Here is an 18,516-nt window from a genome sequence, read left to right as displayed (position 1 = left end):
GTATGGAAGCTGTCTGTGAAGGCTGTGTCTGACCAGAAAGATTTGTTAGTTGAGGCTTGTATTTTCTTAGCGATAGTGTTAGGTTCATGTTCATGAAGGAACCTAGAGAAGTTTGGTCCCTAAATATTGACATCTGCACTTCAGTTGCTAGATCCAATACATATTATTGAAAAATATTGAACTTTCACGTGTGTTAGCGAACAGAAAATCATTTGCCATATGATTAGCATTGTTGGATGAATATAACAGTGTCATTGAATTGAGTAATGAATGGTACCAGGATGTTCACTTGCTGAATTGATCGCAACATTTATTGCAACCAGTCAGAAAATTGTCAGTATAATCAAATAGCAATGTTTGCCAACGGTTCTATGGACATGTTTCGATAACTGAGAAGTTATCGAGAGAATACTTGTCCGTTGAAAACCATTTTGCAACTCTGTGAGGAAGAATTCTTCAATCTTTGAGAAATCTAGATGCACATGCTTTGCCATTTCTTGAACCTGATTGCAAATGTTGTTCTTTTGTATGTTGGATTCAATGGAATCATTTTTGTGCTTGATTCCATAGTTTTTAAACCCGGCCCGGTGGCTGACCCGGTCCAAGGCCCGGGTTCCGGGTTTTGACCGGGTCACCGGGTTTTGACCGGGTCAAACGGGTCAGCTGGGTCGTCAATTTCTATTTTAAAAAAAATTCAAAACGACGTCGTTTTAATAAAAAAATAAATAAAAGCCAACGGGTTACCACCGGGTTTTGCCGGGTCGACCGGGTTTCTGGGTCAACCTGCTGGATCGGCCGGGTCACGCCGGGTCATAGCTTACCTTATTTTTTCATCAACCCGACCCGGTTCCAGCCCCGGCTCAGCCGGATCCCGGGTCAACCTGCCGGGCCGGGCCAGGTTTTAAAACTATGCTTGATTCAGTGGACGAGAACCACTCTTGTGTTAATGCTTTAATGCACATGCTAATTTTTTTTAATAATTTTTATATTTATAAAAATACTAAATTTCCTTTCAATGCACTTCCTTGTAACAAAACATATATATAATGAAAATATGAAAAAGCCTTGAAAACCATTTTAGTAAATTATATTTTTAAGAGTATTTTGAGTATTTTACTGTATTAAAAAAATAAAAAGACTAAAATGTTCATAGATGTCAATTTAAATTTATTGCTTTCAAGGATAACTAAGTGATTTTATTATGAAAAAAAAGAGTGAGAAGACTAGTATAACTTATATTATTTTAGTAATACCAGTTCGTAAAAAAATCATATCCCCTCGCCTCAATTTTCACTAGTTGTTAACATGGAGGGAAAACACATCATTTAATTGTTTAAATCCACAAGAAATATGAGTGTGTATTTTCACTCCATTAGTTGTTAACATGGAGGGAGAATACATCATTTAATTGTTTAAATCCACAAGAAATATGAGTATATGTATAGTAAAATGGTGAGCTTTTTTAGTTTTTTATATAACTAGATAGATAGATGACATACATAATACAACAAGGTATGACATACACAATACAACAACCCTGTTTAATTTTTTTAACATAAAAAGAGGATATCAAGTTGACAATGATGTTTATAAGGGAGCAAGAAAAATTTAGGACATAGGTTATTGATATGAATATGTTTAATAAGCTCAGTTAAATTAATATTATGATTATAAAAAAACAACAATAAAAAAAGCTAAATAAAAATCAATTACCAATACAAAAATAAACACATACTAATGAGCAGGGGATGTTCACACTCTTTGAGTGGCTCGTGTGGTGTGTATCGATGGCCAAACACTGTTTTTCACAATTGTGTTAGAAGTACTGTGATATTCTCTTCTCGATGGTCAGAAGTGGATGTACGACATATCAACAGATGGACTTTGATTGATTCTTTTCTTTTCTCTTTTCTATAGCCTTGGATTTCGTGCCAACCCTTTTAAAAATCAAATGTATTATGTTAGTTTGTATTTATATTAATTTTTATATTAATTTTTTTTATTGCTACTTATTTTGTTGTTGGTGTGTTTTTAAAATTAATTTTTTTCAATTTTATTTCTTAATATTTTATTTTATTTATTTTTATATTCAAGCTGGTCTTCATTCCTATACTTGCATTTTTTCTTTTCCTTGATTTGTTTTTTAATTTTATTCATTAGCTTTTTATATAATTCAATGTTTGTATCCTATTTAGTCATCACTATTTTTATTGCTATTTTTATGTTTTTTATATACTTTTTTTTATTATTATTTTGGTCCCTTATTATTATTTTTTATTTTATTTTTTAACAGGTTCTTATTATTTTTATTGCTATTTATTTTTTATTTAATGATTAAGAATTTTGCTTTATGATTTTTTTATATTTTTCTTATATGAAGTAATCTCGGTCTCATGATCCGGGTTATGAGTTTTAAAAGATTAAGCTAGTTTAACTTTGATTTTTAGGTCATTTGTTTATTTTTTTTAATTTCATTATTCGATATTGAGTTTTTGAACTTTGAGCTTCATTATTTTTTCAATTTTTTTATTTTACTGGGTTATTCTGATTTTCTATCCCGAGTTACATGTTAGTTGAGTTAATCTGGGTTGATTTAAGTTTTTTTTCTTTAATTTTTTAATTAATATTTTTAAGTTTTGTCTTTCATCATTTAGTTTGAGAGTTGATGTCTATTGTTTTATTTAATGTTTTTTACATGAATTTATTATAGTCTCATGATCAAGTCATGGATTCAACATGTTAACTTATAGTAAGTTTAGTAAGTTTTTTGTTATTTTTTAGAATTAATTATTTTTTTTTAATTTTTTTTTATTATTGGATTTGTTGGTAATTAAGTTTAGTTTTGTTTGAATTTAAAATAGTTTTTGATATTACAATGTTGTTTGAGAAGTTGAAGATATTATCTTAGCCATCTTCTTAATTGATTCAGTGGTAAAAAGAATGGAGTTTCCGTGATGATTTTTAATACAAGTTTTAATCCAAATAAATTATAAATTATGTATTAAAATAAAAAGAAAACAAAATATAAGATGCGTTAGTTGATAATTTAAACTTGTTTGATAAATTGATGAAATTTATCTTTTAAATTATTTTTTATTTAAAAATATATTAAAATAATTTTAATCATTAAAACTCAAGGTTATTAGATTAATCCCATTTTAAGTTCACGATCTAATGTTTGATATGTATTTTTATAGTTTTTCTCAATATTCTATACCTATATTTACGGTGCACGCAATGTAATACGTGGAACTCACCATATGTATATCCAGCATGGCCAAAATTGAAGTGTTCATATGGCATCCGCAGATGCAGCTGTGTTTAGCAATTTAATTGAAGCCTTTTTTGTATCGGTAATCTTAAGCATTATTTGACATTGTGATTAAGGTGTTTTCTTAAGGGATTTTTGAAAAAAAAAAGAGTAAAACAATAAAAAATAAATATTTTCAATACATGAATATCAAAATCATCAAAAATTACTTAAAAAATTATCAATTTAATATTTTTTAAAACAAAAAAACCTTTTAAAGAATGTATTATCAAACATACACCTTCTATTATGTATTTTCCAATTTGATAATAATAAATATATTAGAGTCAATTTGAACATCAATCGAGACTAAATTTCATTTCAAAACGATTTTAAAAACAAGTTTCTCATATTAATATAATACATTTAATTTTCTTTTTCAGACATCAGTCTCAAAAGAACTCAAAAAATAAAAATATCCATTCTCGGTCACTAATAAACTACGCATTTAAATTTAAATTTAAATGATGACTCTGTACGTAGTGTTATAGTCGCCTTATTTTAAAAATAATTAACAGCTACAGGGGTATATAGCGGTGTAAGTACGCGTTCCAGTGGAAGTTTGGTCGCAAAAAAGTAAAGCTCGGCAGTGTGAACATCTCCGGTTGAAACTTCCTCAACAAGATTGAGCTAGTCAATAAATACACAGCACATCATACCTTTCCTCTCTCTTTCTCTGTCTCCGAAACCTTTAAGCCTCGCACCTTTAATCTTCTTTATAGTTTGCTGCATCGGTCCGTCCTTTTTGATTTTTCCATCACCTTTAGTTCCGCAACACTTTACAATGAGTTTCTTGAGGCCATCTGCATTGAATAATTTCTTTATAACATCCGCCACAGTACTAAAATGGATGCCATGCCAGAGCTGGGGGTTTCTTCGATGGCCTGGTCTTGATGGGTTGTTAAGGCTTCTTGTTCTGGTGCTTTTGTGGTCTACTTTTTCAGAGCTTCGCTTCATCCCGTCGTCCTCCATGTACCCGACTCTTCGTGTTGGTGATCGTATCATCATTGAAAAGGTTTATCATTATTAACATCGTCCCTTGAACATCTATGCTTTGGTATCATGTGATAATTTTCGCTAGGGGTTGGTTTTAGTTTGCTGGCCTTCTACAGTGGCATTTAAATGGTATGTCGATATAATAATTACTTTTCATTTCCTTAAAATACTATCAGAGTGTTGCTTAGCAAAGTTCAATTATCTGTCATATTTGCACAAGTGATCGGGCACTGCTACTTGAAATTGGAAAGATGAACGTATTTGCACCTCCCATTTCTTTTTTGCTTGATCAACTTCATGCATCCCATGGGACAAGTAGAATCCAGGGACACGTTTTATAAATCTGGGTTCTCTCATTTTTACCTTCCTGATCGGTTAAGAGAGAGAGAAAAAAGAAGCTAGTTTTATTCCTCAATAAGCATGAAAGGTATATTTTTGTATCTCACTCACTCTACCTTTTAAAATACTTCAGTTATTGTGCGAGGTTCTCCAGGTGAAAAATTCCAACCTTTTTCTCGGAATATATGTCCATCTGTATTGTATAGATGACGTTTCTTGTCAGTTTGCTGTTTGCTTATTTCCACAATTTATATGGCTAGTTTAGCTGGAGTGAGAAGACTTGATTATTTCGACGGAGATTCTTTCCATAGTCTGAAAGGTGCTTGTTTCTATAGAGATTCTTTCCATAGTCTGAAAGGTGCTTTTAATTCCTTCTTTTCAAGTCCGCAGTGATGTAAGTTACACTTAAGTGTTTTCTCAAAATACATAGTTTGTTCCATCATTTTGAGAAAGTGATTTCTGTCAAAGATGAAATCTGCTTTCAATCGCAGCAAGTCATTTCAGTCCTCTGAAGTAGGTTTGAAGTGCTCCTTAGGTTGCAGAGGATTCCTCATTATGTTTCTATGTAGATTATAGTCAGATTGTTCACTCCAGATCATATTTAATTGCCTGTAAGAAGTGCGAGATTCATGTAAAAGCAACCATGAGAGCAATCCTTGTCAAAAACAGATAGGTAGTCACCCTCGCAATGGATGAGCTCATTCACTGAATGGGTAACATCACTCTTGCACTGTAATTTGTAATTGCAAAATCCGAAGTTGTACTCGATTAGTCAGCCAACCTGATTTTCTTATGAAACATCGTTGAAGCAAGATAGGCAGGCGTGGCGATGTTTGAAGTCAGATTCTTGTAGAAGGTACTTTGTTAGTTGACAGGGCTATTCTGAGTAGTTTTCCTTTGAATAACAGTTTTGTAACTACCATTGACATGGTTATGTTCTTGCTACCATTGGGTGCTGGGGATCCAAATTTGATGGCCACTAACTCATCTACAAAAGACCTACAATTTTCTGAATTATACTTTGCTATATCTCCCTTTAACCAGACAATTTATCCAGCTTGTTGCTTTATTAAGCTGGGGGTGTTTCTGTACCCTTTTCATCAACAAGGGAGCGTTCTATCCCATCCTTTAATGGGGCCGTATTTATGGAAGCTGTCTGTGAAGGCTGTGTCTGACCAGAAAGATTTGTTAGTTGAGGCTTGTATTTTCTTAGCGATAGTGTTAGGTTCATGTTCATGAAGGAACCTAGAGAAGTTTGTTCCCTAAATATCATGACATCTGCACTTCAGTTGCTAGATCCAATACATTTATTGAAGAATATTGAACTTCCACATGTGCTAGCAAACAGAAAGTCGTTTGCCATTTGATTAACATTATTGGATGAATATAACAGTGTCATTGAATTGAGTAATGAATGGTACCAGGATGTTCACTTGCTGAATTGATCGCAACATTTATTGCAGCCAGTCGGAAAATTGTCAGTATAATCAAATAGCAATGTTTGCCAATAATGGTTGTGATGTCGACAACCATGAAACGCAGCGTTTTCTATTAATCCATAGGATAACAGTAAATTGGATTTAATAAGAGGCCATGTCTCTTTACCTGACACGTTTCATGCTGATGTGGTTTGTTTCCATGTTGTACACACTTGACATGTGTCATGTTAACAGTACTTCTATTTTACTTTTAAAAAAAAATACCGAGAGTTTAGGCTCTCTTTTTTTTTATTTACCTTAGTTTTTTTTTAAATCATAATTTAGATCCTATTTATAAGTTAATAAAACTTTACGTGGCGCCAAAAAAAAAAATCAATGTAAAAATTGAGTTATTTATAAAATAATCATTATATTTCATTTAATAATTAAAAAATTATTGTTGGAATAAAAAAAAATTATAAACACAGAGATTTACAGACACCCATTTTACCCTCTAGACGATGCCTGACATCCTACTCTCTTTTGTCTTTCCCTTCCTAATGTCACTTCCTCGCGTTCATCGTAATATAATTCACATGTCTTCCTTACAATAATAGTAAAACAAATATAGTAAGATGTGATGCTTGAACCACCTAATGTCTTATGCGGAAAAAAATATCCTTGTTAAATATAATAATAATTATTTCTAAATACCTTTTACTTTTAAATAAAAAAGAATTATAATTAAACATGGTGATATTAAATGATATTAATTACTACTATTAATACATATTATAGTTGTTATTAGCAATTACAAGCTTCTATTTGGCTATTAAATGGAAGAATAATTGTATAGATATTAATATAATTAGTAATTGTGATATATAATTTAATTACTATTAATATTAGATCTGTTTTCTATACTACATGCAGGGCTAGATCTAAAGTAAGTTACAATAACGATTTACAACGGGGGGAAAACAAGTTCTAAAGTCCAAGAGATGTTTCTTCCCATCAACCTTTGGAAACAATATTTTCAATTTAGGCAACTCAAAAATAGATACCATAAACAAACATATCTCCTAATATGATTAAAAATATATATATAAATTACATGTAAAAAAAAAAGATTCCAAGCAAATTACAATATCACATCTACAATAAAAAAAAATCCATTCCATGGAGCATTTAACAATAAATGCTTGTAATAGATGATACATGGATAGTATTTGTATGGTAACAGTTGTTTTTTAAAGTATATTTTACTTAAAATATATTAAAATAATATTTTTTTTATTTTTTAAAATTTATTTTTCACACCAACACATAAAAAACAATCCATAAACATCAAAAAATTAATTTAAAGCAAAACAAATTCATTTAAAAAAAACACAACATGGCCACAAAGACAAATATAACAAAAAAAAAAATGAATCAAGACATAGCTACTAGTCAAAATATTTATTACCCTATCAAAGCTACCATTCATACAACCATTTATCACTAATCTAGCACCTTGAGAATATGTTGTGGTTGTTGGATCTATTTGGTCCTCTCTTTTTTCAACACAAATATATCATTAATATGCACCAATTGTTATTTGTTACTTTAACTATTACAAACACACTTTAACAAAGATATGAACAAAGATGATAAGTAATTTATAACTTTGTCATAAGTATTTTTTGAAAGATATTAGAGCATTTTTCAATGTCTTTTATTTGATAATTTTTTTACACAAAATACAAGTTATTCCTTTGAGGGTTGTATGGCTACCTAAATAATAAATTTTTATAATGATTGAAATTTTATATGGCTATCTAAATTGATAAATTTATCGACATACATCAATTATATATAGAAGAGATACCATAAAGTTCTTTTTTTTTAAAGTCTTTGTATGTTAACATGGGATTACTTCCATCATAGCCATAAGATCTAAAAGGAGATATAAGCTATTTTTTATATCCACACCAAGAATTTCAACTTTTTTTATACATTCAAAATTTTAAGAAAATCATGCTATAAAACTAATTAGAAGCAATTGTTGGAAATAAATAATTTATATCATTTCCTATTTGCACGTAAAATCAAAAGGCCTAAACTTTTTTTATAGCTTTGAAGGAACAAACCTAACATTCCCTTATCCAAGTTAACTTATTGTAATAATTATCTTTTTATTAAAAGTTTATCCTTTTTAATATGTGATAACTTGTTAATATAGACTTAAACCCTTAAAAAGTAATAAACTACTATGTAACCAAATACAGAAATAAACTAAAAATATTAATTTTTGTTGGTATATTCTAAAATGAAACTTACTTGTTTTTTCTTTTCTATCTTAGCCTTGATGTAAGAACAGGTTACCACTTTGTTAATTCCAATACTTGTTCCAATACCGGTCTATGTTGACACTTTTTTATTTGTAATAAGAGAATTGTTAGATATTATTTTTTTATCTATAAAAAAAAATAATAGTAGTAATTGTTAGGACACAAATGAATAAATCAAGTGTTTAACATATCATTACCAAAGACTAATATTAATAGCATGTATAAGATATGCAACCCTCTCTAAGGCATCATCGATAGCCAACTGAAAATTTAAGAAGGAATATTAATTTATAATTCAATAAAACGTCATCCTGATAATCTATCCATAAAAAAGATGGCTTTTCAAATAAATTTACAAATAAAAATAATGAGTAGTTAGATTACACTCTTTAAGTAAATGCAAAGGAGACCATATTGTTGAATCAGTTTCCAGGGTTTTTCTACCAACTTTTCGTTGTAAACTAAAAGATTGGGTGTTTAAATGTATTTTTTTTAATGATTTGAAAATATTAAAAAAAAAAACCAAGTTAACCAGTTTTATAGACCATCAATAACCTAGAAGCCAAGTTAACGCCCCCTCACCTAGCAAGCTTAACCTCTCAAGTAAGTATAATTATATACACACAAGAATCTAGAAAATATAAAGAAGCAATTTAAAAGAGAACCAACAATAAAAACACTTCCAACCAATAACAACACGAACACACAATCATTTTTTTTAATAAATCACATAAATAATCTAAACAAAAAAAAAGATGTCATAATCAAAGTTTACTAAATTTAATTACAAATATATCTTATTAATAGTATACATTATTAAACTAACTAACTAACTATATATATATATATAGAGAGAGAGAGAGAGAACAATTATTATAAAGAAACATTCACAATAATTAATATGAGACGATTTATTTGTGAAAATATAGGTATTACATAAAATGGACCACACCTAAAATCAGGTAAAGTTATAATTGTTTAAGCCAACTTTATAATACTAAGATTGGCTAAACCCCATTTAGTCATTCCAGAATTTAAAAATGAACTAACACGCTTGATAAGGTATGAGTTTGAAGTATCATAAGTATTTTCTTAGAAAATCCACGAATCTGATAAATATTCTTTGCGCTTTGTGAGTAGACATATACACACATATAACCTTTTAAATGGATGCTTAATTTAAGTTCTTTTTTCTCTTCTTTATCATAGAGTTTACTTTAGTTCTTATTTTTACCCTTAAAATTTAATAAAATATAAAAATAAAAATAAATATTAAACTAATAATGAATGATAAACATTTATATTTTCCTTCATTTCTTAAAATTAAATTGGATGTTTAACATGGTTTCAAGTTGAATAAATTCCACAAGTAAATTAAAGAATAACAAAAAAGATTTCTAAGAATTTTTAAAATAAATAAAAGTATTAAAAATATTAAAAACATTAGAAGAGAAAAAAGGTACAATTTTAACATATTTTGGTGAAAAAAAATTATGAAAATGACATAGGTTAGAAAAGTATTTATAAAATAATACAATCACATTTTTGAATATTGGTTTTATACAAAACTATTATTAAGAATATCATTTGTTTAGTCACAAGTCAAAATGCATGTTTTATGCAAATTAATCAACATGTATAAAAATCAACTCAAAACTTTATGAAGATTTAATGGTCTAAATATAAGATTCGAGATCCAAGGGCCAAGACAAAAAGGATATAAGTTGATATGGTAAAAGAGAGAAATGGAGAAGAAAAAGAAGGGAAAGAAAGAAAGGGTCACCAAGGACACATCATGGTTTTGTTTTTTACATATCTAATATCATTCAAAAGATCTCGACGAGATGATTCTAACAAAATATTGAAAAACCATCAAATAAAGTCGTAATTAATCCTAATTTATCCCCAAACAAACCCTTAACCAATTATAATCTTGTTTTGTGGTTTATCAAAGTATGGTTAAAATAGTCTCTTCGATATCTCTTTAATAGTATTGGGCATGTCGAGAATGAAGTCCTAGTATGTCTTCAGTGACCCATTCTTTCTTTTCCTTATTTATTCCTCTATTTATCTCTTCTACCCCCTTCAGATTATCTTTTATCTTTTTTTGGTCATTGGATCTTCATAAAATTTCAGGTGGATTTTTGTACATGTTAATTAATTTGCATTAGACCTGCATTTGAGGTTATGATTAAACCCAGAAATGGTTTTGTTAATTAATTTGCATGAGACATGCATTTGACGTTATGATTAAACCCAGAAATGGTTATGTACAAAACCAATATTTAGAAACGCTATTAGGAAATAACATCAATTATAAAAGTATTATAGAAATAACATAGTTTGAACATAACTGCTATTGGGAATAATGATTGTTTCAATATTCATGTCTCTTTTAAATTAATTAACATATATAAAAGTCAACCTAAAATTCTATGAAGATCTAATGGCCAAGAAAAAAAAGAGAAGATGAGTTGATATGGCATTAAAAGGAAAGAAAAAGGAAAAAAGAATAGGTCATCGAGGATATATCAAGACTTCATTTTCAATACACTCGGTATTGTTATAAAGATCTTGACAAGACGATTATAATCACACCTTGAAAAACTAGCAAACAAGGTTATAATTGGTTTAGGGTTTTGTTCATAGTGAATTTATGGTTAATTATGATCTCGTTTGATGATCTTTCAATGTGTGGTTAGAATCGTCTTATAGACATCTTTATAATGGTATTATGTATGTTGAAACGAATCCTTAGTGTGTCCTTAATAACCCATTCTTTCTTTATCTTTTTTCTTTTTTCTCTCTTACCATATCACCTTATCTCTTCTCTCTTTCATGGTCATTGAATATTGAATCTTATCTTTTAGCCATTAGATTTTCTTAAAATTTTAGGATGAATTTTGTTTGGGTTAATTAAATTGTAAAAGACATGTATTTTGAAACATAACTAAACAACTGGCGTTGTGTATAAAATAAATATTTAGAAATATGGTTATATTCAAGTTATGCTATTTATCAAAAAAAAAATTAAAACTATGTCATTCTCTTAAAACTTTTACTAAATTATGTCATTTTTCAAAAAAAAAAAAGCTAAAATAAACGTCAAATTATTTATTGATCTACATCTCATTCAAATCTATCTAATGTACAATTCACTTGAAAAAATCTACATTTTTTGACAACTTGATGCTTCACAACTATACACACTCTTTGTGGTAAAACTCATCTCTAATGATGATGGGGTAGGAAAGATGTGTCAATGATTATAATAAGAATATTTATAGTTCATATGCCATAAAAGGATCCCTCATCATTATTGGAATCCCAATCTTTATTTGTTTCCTTGTCTTTGTTTAAATTCTATCCATATATGCTCACTTTTTCTTATCTTCCTCCTTTATCTAATGTCAAAGATTATTGAAAACGATAATAAGAAAAATGATAGGGAATTCAAATTGTAATATTTATAGTGATATTCAAATTGAATTATAATATATTAGTGTGTGTGTGTGTGTGTGTGTGTGTGTATCTTATGTTTACTTTAAAAAACATGATTAAAAGGGCTAGAAGCAGGGTAATAACCCAACATACCTAAGATTAGCAAAATGTTAAGCCCAGATGGCATAGTTCTAGCTTCCTTCTAAGCCCAACACTATTGAGTTTAGTTATACACTAAGCTCATATACATGTGGGTCTGACAAATTAATAGACCCAACACTATCTAACACCCTTAGGTTCAGCTACATGCTAAGCCCAAATATATATGGGTCTTATAAGATACCAGATTGAATTCAACTATACAATAAGCCCAGGTATATATGAATCCAGTAAGTTGCTAGACCAATCACCCTTGAGCTTAAAATCATTCCATATCCAAATGTATATGGAGTTGATACTATTTTTAGGTTTTTTTTTTCCACAAAGATTTGTTTGTTTTTTCTTATGTCTTTTAATATAAATATATTAAAAGTCAATAATGATTATCTTCTTACATCCCTAGGTATACAAAAATCTCATAAAGGCCTAACATATTTCCATCACACATTAATATCATATGAGAAATATTTATTTCTTGTTAATATTGTGTATAAGATATTTATCTATTCTTAGGAGGAGATGACATTCTAACCTTTCTATTCAAGCAACATGACAAAGTTCAGAGGCTAAAAATACCATTTGAACCACTTCTTATTCTCTAGATATTGATACTCTTATTTTTAGACCATTTATCATATATAACTAAGAACAAACATTCTTGTTCTTAAGAATTTAAATCTCATTCTTTTATTTATTGAAATTCCTTATCAAATATCATTAACTTTATTATCAGAGGGTCATTAAATCCCACAAAAAAACTACCTTGCAAATATCAAGTCTTCTATCACTAATTATCTATTTCTTGAATTTTTGAGAAGGAAATATTTATGTAAAAATGTGATTATCATCGATCCAAACACTTAAAAAACTCTTATTCATAAGGATATTGGATTTTCAAACATCATCAATTAGTGTTGTTTGGGAGAAACTGATCAAAAAGTCATCAACTATTCTTTCTAAACTTGTTATTGACATTCCTAATCACTATTAATGATATACAATCAAGATACCCCTAGGATGAGATATGTCATAGACTTCCTTATTGTTGTTGATGCCTGTTGCATTAGAGTTTCAATAACTCATCAATCAGGTGCAAGCTTTTAGCCAAGCCGTGTTGGCATTCTAAGGGCAATATCAAGTATTATCACTTCCAACAAGTTATAGCATATAAGGTAGCTCTTTTAGTCCTCACCTTTAAACCATAAGTAGTCCCCTCTTTCAAAAGACAACTGTATTATCCAAATGAGATAAAGCAAAATGACTTGGAAAGATTTCCACCTTAATGATCTCCCAATCTCTATAAAACTTGTTCTTGTAGATATGAAGCTCTTTTAATTAATGATCATTCTAAAAGTGATCCTTCTAATCATGTGAGATTAAAGTTAGCTATCAATCCTATTATTCTATGACATAATCATCTAGCTCCTCAAAACCTATTCAATAAAATTTAAGAAGAAGTATGGAAGATAAATACATCCAAAATAAAGTCTACAGTCATCTTAAGATAAAATAATCACATTTATCTATGCAAGTCTTGCTTAGCCTCATCCCTAAGGAGTATAACTCCACCAATATGATTTTTGGATAATTATAATGGTTTTATGGAACTATGAGAACATATCTAAAATATAAGTAGAAACCTTGAGTTGGTCAACCAAGATGATAATCTTGTTTGTAAGACCCTTTTCATAACCTTAAGAGGTTAGCACGAGTTTAGAATAACTTGAAGCCATGCTCTATCACGAGTTTTTATGACCTTTATGTTAAACTTGTGTCAATATTTAGCATTGTTATACCCTCTAATACTCAATTAGAAGAGGAGTCTACTAAGGCATATTTGAAGAGGTTCAATAAAGAAATGCTTAAGATAGAGAAATTAATTCAACTAATAGCTTTAGAGGCTTTGATAAATGGATTGAATAAAAATTTTCTACTAAAACAAAATCTTATTGAAGGTGAAATAAGTCATGAAAAGTTATATATGGGTGAAATAAGTCAGTATATTAAAGTATGTGCCATTCCGTTTCTACTAAAAGATTGAGGATAAAAAAATCCTTTTGAATATAATTACTCTCCCAACAGACATAATAATTCCAAGAAATGCTAGAAAAGGCCAGTAAATGATTACATATTATATCTCAAAAAGACATATGATTCTCTTGAATATCACCCTTATAGAAGTCTTTACAACCATAAAGAGAAAAAGACTTTATTTGTTATCCATCTCTTATGGTGTTACCTCTATACACACATACTTTCAAGAAGTTTGAGTTATTACATAAGGATAAAAAAATATGATATAAGAGATCATTTCATACTAAAGAAAGAAATTGAGAGGCTGATAAACAAGAGTTATCTAAAGTAGTTTGTTAAAGGACATGCCCATATAAAATGTGACAGAGAAGAGCCTAACCTACCTAGTCAACCATCTTAAGTACCTATATGAGACTAATATGATTCTAGGGTGCACTTCAGCTAAGAGAGATATTTCTAATGGCAAGAGAAAATATAAAAAACATATCCTCATAATAACTCATTAACAAACCCATAACTTAACTCTATAAGATGATGCTGGTAGATGATAGGAGTTAAGTTAATATCCTATCTAGGGATGTGATGTCCTAGATGGGGATAGATCCTTCAATGATGACTTTTGTAAAAACCTTTTTAATTAGGATTAAAGGGTTATGACTAATAAAGGGTGTCTTGGAGATCTTAATCATAATAAACACTTACCTTAAGTGTCTTAATAGCCAATAAAATTTTATGGATAATCATGGTTTTGGCCTACAACACTATAATAAAAAGACCTCTCTTTCACATAATCAATATAGTCATAATCATACATTATTTAATCTTAAAATTACCTGCTTATAAAAGGGTGATTATCATGAGAAAAAACCAAAAGGCCTCAAGGCATTGTGCCTTTGTATATCTGAAGGGTAAGAGGATTTTGGTCTTGGACCACTAAAGATTAGGAGAGGGTGAAGGTTAGAATTGAAACCTCATAGCAGTTGATAAAAGTATCTTTAAAGCAAAATGAAGGGGTCATCATTAAGACAAGTTTCACTTTGGAACCACCTCGATAAAAACTATTGACAAACTTTCTTCTTACCCGTCAGGCTAATTTTTCTTTCAACATTTCATATATACCATCGATCAGTTCAAAGATAGCTTCTTATAAATTTCAAGTTAATCTAAATTTCCCTATTTACCAGCAGATGATTAATAAATTATTCAAATACCAAATTAGAAGAAACTTAAAAGCTTATATGGATGACATGTTGGTGAAAAACATGACTTTTGAACAATATTTGAAAGATCTAGAATAGGTTTTCTATTTTATTTTAGACAAATGTCATATGGAGCTTAATCTTTTCAAGTATGTGTTTGCCATTATAAAAAAAATATTTTTAGGTTTTCTAGTAAATAGCAAAGAAATAGAACTCATTCTAAGAAGATTCAAGCAATACTGGATATGACTCATCTCTAAAAGTCAAAGATGTTCAACGCCTTACTAGGAGACTAGCCACCTTAATAGATTTATATCCAAACTAAAAGAATACAACCTATCATTTTTCAAGATCTTGAAGAATATCATCGATTTTAAATGGACATCAAAGTGCTAGAAAGCTTTTAAAGAGCTTAAAGATTTTAAAGAGCTTAAAGCTTATCTTTTCTCTTATATGATCTTGTCGCAACCATGAAAAACTGAGAGCATGTTTCTCTATCTTGGAGTTTCTAACTAGATAGTTAATTTTATATTGGTAAAAAAAAAAGAAAGGCATGCAATGCCCAATCAATTATTCTTGTTGAACTCTTAATGATGCTGAAATAAGATACTTAAAAGTGAAAAAGATGGCCATAACTTTAGTGAGAACCTCTAGAAAACTAAAATCATAATTCCAAGATCATCAAGTTATAGTATTAACATAGTAGCCTCTATGATAAACTCTCCATAAACTATACATGTTTCGATAGTTAATGATGTAATCGACTGAGTTATAGGAATATAGACTCTTATATCAGCCAAGATTAGCTATTAAAGAGCAAACCTTAATAGACCTCATAATAGAATAATCTCTTAAGAATGATATATAAGATAAGCATTTTTAATATCTGAATAATCAATCCCTTCAAGAGAAACTATAATCCCCCTTTACAGTCTATATAATTGATCCCGCTTTGGGAATTATATGTAGATGGATCTTCTAATTTTGAAGGAACTATTGTTGTAGTGGTACTTATGACCCCCATGAATATGGAATTCGATTTGAATTTTAGCTACCAATAATATATTAGAGTACGAAGTTATCCTAAAAAAATTAGGCCTAGTAGAACCCTTAAAGGTTTTCTCTCTCCATTTCCATAATGACTTCCAGCTAATAGTGAGACAATGCCAATGAATATTTAAAATCAGAGACCTTTAATGAAATACTCGCTGAAAGTCTAAGAACAACTCTTTAGAAAATACAAAGGCATAAAAATCTCAATTGACCATATTCCAAAAGAAGAGAATAGAAGGGTAGATCTTTTATCTAAACTAGCAAGCTCCTATTCAGTTAAACTTCTTTTAGAGAAATGTATTAAAATATTGAAACAATATATGTATTTGTGTTTGCTTAAAAACCCATGATTAAAAAGGCCACAAACAAGGTAATAGCCCAATATACCTAGGCTTGATAAAATGCCAAATCCATATGACATGAGTCTAACTTGCTTTATAGGCTCAAAACCTTTAAGTTTAATAAGTATTAAGCCCAAAGATATATGGGTCTCTAAGATGCCATGCCCAATACTCTTGGGTTCAGCTACCTATTAAGCTAAAAAACATATGGGTTTGAAGAGGTGCACACCCAACATCATTGGGTTCAGCTACATGCTGAGCCCAAGTACACATGAATTTAACAAGATGCCATACCCAATACCCTTGGGTTTAGCTATGTGCTAAAACTAAGTATAGTTGGTCCATGAGATGCTAAACCTAACACCCTTGGATTCAGCTACCTACTGAGTTTAAGTATATGTGGGTCTAAAGAGATACCAAACTTAACATTCTTGAGTTCAACTGTACGTTTAGCCCATGTATATATGAGTTTGGCAAGCTGTCAAATCCATCATCCTTAATTTAGGTATCATTCCAAGTTCAAATACATATGAGGTTAATAATCTTTTTGGGTTATGTTATTCTTACATTTTTTAACATAAAATGTTAAAAGTTAAGAATGATTAACTACTTACATTTCTAGGTATATAAAAGTCTTCAAACGATCTATTATATTTCCATCAATATTAATATTATGTAAGAAATATTTGTTTCTCATTAATATTATTTATGTGGCCATCATATGAGTAACCAAGGACTCGAACCTGAGACCACAGAGGGAGCAAACCCCTTAGTCCCAAGTCTTTACCACTTGGCCACCACCTAGATGGTTAATTTGCGGAGATATTCGTTGGTGTTGTTGTCGTTCTTCCCGCTTTCTCTCTTAAAGATCTGCTTTCTCTAAGGGCATCATCTAAAAGGGTTCATGTCTTTTTTCATATTTGTTTGTTTCGCAACCTAAATTCTTTGCTCTGTTTGCTTGTTCAGCATAAGCTTATGTCAGAAATTACTTCTGGTTTGGACGAAGGAATGAATATACCATCAAGGAAAACTTGCTGTGAGATTTTACAATCCATTTGAACATGCATGTAATTATGAAAAAAACCAGACATTATCCTATTCTCCACCATGCAATCATGGGAACTTCTAGCAATGCATTAGGATTTCTCATGTCTCGTTAAGTAAATCCTAGAACATACATATGATTATGAAAAAACAAACAATATTTTCTATTCTCCACCATGGTTTTGCCGAGGTCCTATGTCTTTGATATTGAAGCTGGGATGATCATCTCTCACCAGCTTGTTGCTTTTCCTCTTTTCTTTTTTTAATCATTATTACTGTCATCACCGTGATAAAGCATTTTAAGAAAGAAATTGTAACAAGTCATAAAGATGAAATGAATTAAAAAGATTTTTAAAACATATAACTGGGATTGAGAAAATGAAAGAGAAATGATAAATAGAAATGAGAGTATAAGTAGTTTTTTTTATATATAAACAGCATTAATATATTTTTTAATCATTTAAATAACAACTTTGTATTGCAATTTAAATGGTTAGCACACGAAGTTAAGGTAATGGGTTTGAGGTGTTCTTAGAGGTGCTAATATTTTTTTCAGTAATAAGTGATGTGTTGTTTGTAAATTTTTTTTTAAAAAAAAACATATAGTATATAATCCATTTCTTATTAAAAAGAATTATTGAGTCGAGCATCTAAGTCTCCTCATGACTATGCTATTTAATTGTTTTGTGGTAGTCCAAGTTCAACACTACTATTTTATTATTTTTTTAATTTTATCATTCAGTGTAAATTTTTTATTAAATTCTATCTTTTAATTTTGGATCGATAAATCAATTTTCATAAAAAATAATTCAACATAATAAAGTAGTTAATTTACATCATAAATTTAAC

The 18,516-nt window shown here is 29.5% G+C and overlaps 2 protein-coding genes across 2 annotated transcripts in view; both read left to right on the top strand.

The window, feature by feature from the left end:
* LOC105127759 (cyclin-A1-1-like) overlaps window positions 1–459 on the top strand; it is a 19,706-nt gene extending 19,247 nt beyond the window's left edge. Inside the window, exon 12 of the mRNA XM_011029169.1 lies at window positions 447–459. The gene's annotated coding sequence lies outside the window, so the exon portion shown is untranslated. The remainder of the gene's footprint in view (window positions 1–446) is intronic.
* The window catches only part of LOC105127766 (amino acid permease 3-like), a 70,225-nt gene that overhangs the window by 5,712 nt on the left and 45,997 nt on the right, over window positions 1–18,516 (top strand). The window lies entirely within an intron of this gene.

The sequence above is a fragment of the Populus euphratica genome, unplaced genomic scaffold (assembly GCF_000495115.2).
Source record: "Populus euphratica unplaced genomic scaffold, PopEup_1.0 scaffold93.1, whole genome shotgun sequence".
Taxonomy (NCBI): Eukaryota; Viridiplantae; Streptophyta; class Magnoliopsida; order Malpighiales; family Salicaceae; genus Populus; species Populus euphratica.
This window is presented reverse-complemented; position numbering and strand designations above follow the sequence as displayed.